The sequence below is a fragment of the Antrostomus carolinensis genome, unplaced genomic scaffold (assembly GCF_000700745.2).
Source record: "Antrostomus carolinensis isolate BGI_N321 unplaced genomic scaffold, ASM70074v2 scaffold21100, whole genome shotgun sequence".
NCBI classification, from domain to species: domain Eukaryota; kingdom Metazoa; phylum Chordata; class Aves; order Caprimulgiformes; family Caprimulgidae; genus Antrostomus; species Antrostomus carolinensis.
The window spans coordinates 69,389-74,255 of NW_010286742.1; positions in this window are offsets into that span (position 1 = coordinate 69,389).

Genomic DNA, 4,867 nt, shown 5'->3' on the forward strand with positions numbered 1-4,867 from the left:
CATTTGGCTGGCTCGTGGCTGCTGGTCCCACACCCCCCCAGTCCCCAACCCTCCCCCCAGACACTGTACATGGCCTGGGACCAAGTCCCAGAGCTGCTGCAATATAAAACAAACCTGGCACTGGGAGCACACAGGCTGTGGCACATCTCCCATGGCTATTTTTAGTTGCTTTTCTAGAGAAACTGGGCTTATGCAGCTCGCATCTGAGTGCAGGGGCTCCAGCTACTGCCCACCCCCCAGCACCTCCGCCTCTCGAGTGGGTTAGTTGCTCCAGGGTGGGTTTAACAATGCTATGGGATAGGGCAAGCCCATGGAGCTGAGACACGAGCATCCCAGGGATGTGGTCCCCAAGCTCTGCTGCTTGAAGGGTGACAGATTTCTCCCAGTGTTTCTTCTGTAGTCTGCACCCAGACACCCACCCAGGGCTGCCCGGCAGCGAGAGAGAGGAGGAGATGCAAACAGGCAATGCAACTAGCTTGTCATTAAACTAAGGGACTCATTTTTACATAGCAAAGTTGTTTCCTTGTAAAACATGTTGTTCTGTACGGTTCTGTCTCTGGAAAAGATCAGAGAGGGTCTCGTGGGTCAGAGCTGAGCCCCTGGAAGCAGGTAGGTCTGGGAGGGGAGTTTGGAGCCAGGCAGGTCAATCCTGCATGCTTTGGGAGGCCCAGGACAACCTCTGTCTGAGATTGCCACAGCACAAGGAAGCCCTCAGTGCTTGGGAAGGGCCCATGAGGCTGTGTGATCAGTGGTCTGGTGTCTTGTACAACGTGCCCCACCGGTACAGACATCCTCCAGCTGGTAACATCCATCCTATATGTTGCTGAAAAGAAAAGTGGAGTGTTTGCCTGCAGGAAAACAATCAAATGCAGCTTGGGGTGTTTCACAGCTCCTCTCTTTTGGCATAAAAGCAGCACACGTTCTGCCATGTAACACCAGACTGAGCTGCAGGAATGAGACAGGGAGTCAAAAGGAGCCATCTGTACAGTTTAGGAACTATTTCCCTCTTTTTAACCATTCTCAGGACATCCGGGTCATTCTGGAACACAGGGTGTGTGCCTGTCCCTTTGTACCACCTGGAGACGTTGTATTCCCAAGTCATTAAGGTGAGGCAAAGCTTAGCCCACCTGCCAGACATTTGTGTGCAGATCACGGATGTTCTAGGTAAAATTAATTGTAAAATTTCTGTAATTTCCAACATTTGGGTACATAAGTCCAACAACTAAAAAATTGTCAGAGAAGAACCAGGACTTCAAGAACTGTGTTGCAGTACAAAGGCAGAGATCTCATTTTTATCTCTACCCCTTTCTTTGATCCAGCCATCTACACTCTGCTGTGGGATCTGTGTTTGAGCACTGACTTTTTAAATGTTCTCACCTCCTCTTTACCAAATTAAAACATTTAACTGTAGCTGTTTAGTGTACCAGTTCGCATATGTGAATATTCACATATCCAGTACTGTCTTAATTTACAATAGCTTGGCATTCACGTTTAAGGAAATGTAAATGCCAGATAATAAAAATATTAGACGATTCCTCTAAGCCTGTGTGTACACTAATATTCCTATTAGGCTACAAAGCACACTATTAAGCATGGAAACACTATTGCACTAATGCCCCTTATAAAACCAGCCTGAGTTTGGGTACTCAGAAAGCTGCTTATCTGTTCCTTTGGACTAAGAAGACTCAAATGCCTTTCAATTATTAAAAGGGATGAATTATGTCTTGGTCTTGGAAGTCAGAAGAAGTCAGATCTCTCTGAGACCTCTGAAGGAAATAAAGCCCTCTAAACCCAAGCTCAGCTTTTCAGAAAGAGCATGCGACTTCAGGAGGGATGCCTTGGTTGGTTGGTTGGTTGGTTGGTTTGTTTGTTTGCTTCTTTTCAGCCAAACTTATTTCCGAGCAATTTGCATTAACACACTTTTCGGGCTGGGGCTTTCCAGTCCTTCAAGGAAGGTCCCAGCCTCAAGGACTGTGTCCTCCCAGCTGAAAACAGATGGACCTGCAGGGAGGGACCTGCTGCCCAGTCCTGTGTGTCCAGGTCAGTCCCATTCCCTCCCAGCATCATGCCACCAACCAGCCTTTTATAAGGGACTTTGTTTTTACCTCAAAATTCGGAGACTGGGAAGCACAACTTGTTTTTTAGTTGGATTTGATGATTTTAAAGGCCTTTTCCAACCAAAATGATTCAATGATTCAATGATTCCACAACCTAATGCTGCACTGTAATCCCGAGAGGTCCCTACATCAAAGGCAATCATTTCACTTGCAAGCTAGATAAAGCTTTGTAAATGGAGTATTTCTTTGTAGAACACCAGTCCTGGTAAAAGCCAAGGTCCTGAAGGTTAGGGGATGATAGGAAAATACAGCACACTTACAAGGATGGTGGATATATTTTCTCTTTGCAGATTTATGTATCTGCCCTGGCATGTGTTTTTTGTCATGCATACAACATGAGAGCTGTATTTGACACTTTAAATCAAGGAGCAAAGGACTAAAACAGTAGAGGGGACTAAACTGAATTGAATTAATTTGTTTATCCTGCAAATTAACATCTGCTCAGACCTATTTCTTTCAACTCTGAAGTTGTCATAACAGAACATTTTGCCTTCTGCTCAGCCTAATTATAGACACACAAGCCAAAAACTCTTAATTTTGCTCACAGCCATCAGCGGGAGATTTGCTGCCACACTCAGAGTGGGCAGAGTTAAACCAAGCTGTGTTTAAAAGACTTTCTCTCAGGAAGGTGTTTTCCCCAGTAAGTTGTGTGTTGGTACCCATCTAAGGGAATCTCTTTACACTGAATTCATTGTGTAGCTACTTTTCAGCACTGATGAAAATCATCACAAAAGAAGACACCAGATCCCAAAGGATTGGATCCACTCAAGCAGGGATGGGAGGAAAGCGCTCGGTGGCACACAGCTCTCTGTCATTGTCACCCTGCAGTGCCCAAAAGGAGATGAACTTGTGCCAGAGCACAAATGAAGCACCCCCCACCACCCAGGGCCCCAGAAATGATCATAACTCCACAAATATCCACCATGAAAGCCTTTCTTCCATCCTCCTGTGGAAGTGTGGCTTGTGCAGGATGGAGGTGCCTCGGCTGGGGTAACCATGGGGCTGGTGCCCCCACCAAACCCAGCACAGACATGCCTGCAGGTTCAGTGGCATCAGCCTGGGGAGCCTGAGCCTGGTGCAGGCTTGTCCACACACCTTCAACTGTGGTGTGTACAGGACCTGAGCAACCCTGGTTGCATTTCTGATCATCTCAAGTGATATCCTTTTCCTGCCACTCCCACAAGAAGTCCAGGTGTCCTACACTGTAGTGATAAAGGACTGTGGCTTCATCCTTTCAAGTTTCATCCATTTTCTTGGAAATATGAGGCTTCTCCACTTCAAGAGGTCTCTGAAAGCAGAGGGAAATTTCCATCTGCTCACTGTCCTGATGGAAGTTGTATGGCTTTATTTGTAACCTCGGGGACCAACCAGGTTGGATGCGAATAAATACAGCCCCATTGTTGTCAGAGAAGGGTCTGTGTTGATTTACACAGGAAGGTAGCATGATTTTTCTTTGCCTTGATTATTTTGGCATAGCTCCTGAAGCAACATGTCTGGCTTACAAGGAACTGTCAACACCAAACTCCAGATCTGCTGTTGAGGAAAAGGAGCTCTTAGAGGGTTTCTAGAACTTCTGACCACAGAGTTGACCAGAAAAAAAGACATGGGAATGGAAACGTGCAGAGAAAATGTTCTTCCCTCCCTCCAGAGCCATACCTGTCTCTGAGCTTCCCCCAGGACCTTTTTCAGGTCAAGAAAGTGTCTCCAGCATTTGTTGGTGGCTGGGGTGGTGGTGGCCTCAATGAGGCCCTGCCCTGCGGCTCCTCAAGATGTGGTCTGCCAGCCTTACCACCCTACTGCTGCTGCTGCTTATCAGCAGCCTTGGCTTGAGGCTACCCCAGTAATTCTCAGTTTCAATGCATGGCCATTATTTCCTCTGTAGAGTTGCAGAGTTGGGTAAAACAACAAGCTTTTCCCAATGTTTGATATTCGCAGCTGTGAGCTGCAAACTAATTAACTCCCCTATCTAAAGTCATCTTCAGCACACCAACTGGGTCTTCTTTAGGTAGGACTCATTTTAAAAAGAGCAGCCCATTAGCAGTGTTGAGCCTCATACATTTAGGGTTTTCTTGGTGAGGCTTGGGGAGACAGAGCGTTTTTGTCCTTAACTCACAATCTTCAGCCTTGAGTGCTTTTCTCTCTGTTAGAAATATGCCCTAGGAAACCTAACTGCTGAAAGCAATCCCTGTGCATGGGTCTGTATTGGCATATATATGAGGTCAGAATGGTTGTTTAAGTGCTCTCCATGGACAGGTTTTATTGCCTACAGCACCTTCCTTACCTGCTGTCTCTGGATCCTCTGTCATAGCGGTTGCCTCAAACATCTCACAGATCTCCCTCCTGTATATGACATATTGGTACCAGAACTTACAGCAAAAGTTTAATGTTGCCATTTAAATATAAAGACAATATTAAAAAGCCCACCCATTCACATGAGGTAGCTCAGTTGCAGGTTCATCCTCCAGAATCCCTGGAGAGGCACAAGTCCCCCAGTGAGGTCAAATGCAGGTGTGGTCCAGATGTTCCCTGTAAAATGTGGAATAAACAGCTGGAGTGAAGTTAGTGCTGCGCTCAGCTATTGAGACGCTGCCCAGCAAATAGGTACAAGAGACTGGGGATGAAGGGACATGGTAACCCTCCTGTTCCTCCAAACACTGGAAAACATCTGCATTTCTCTGAGTGGTACCTGGCTGGTCTGTTCAATTGGATTTTATGTTTTAATCAACAATGAAAAGGGTATAAAGTAGAGC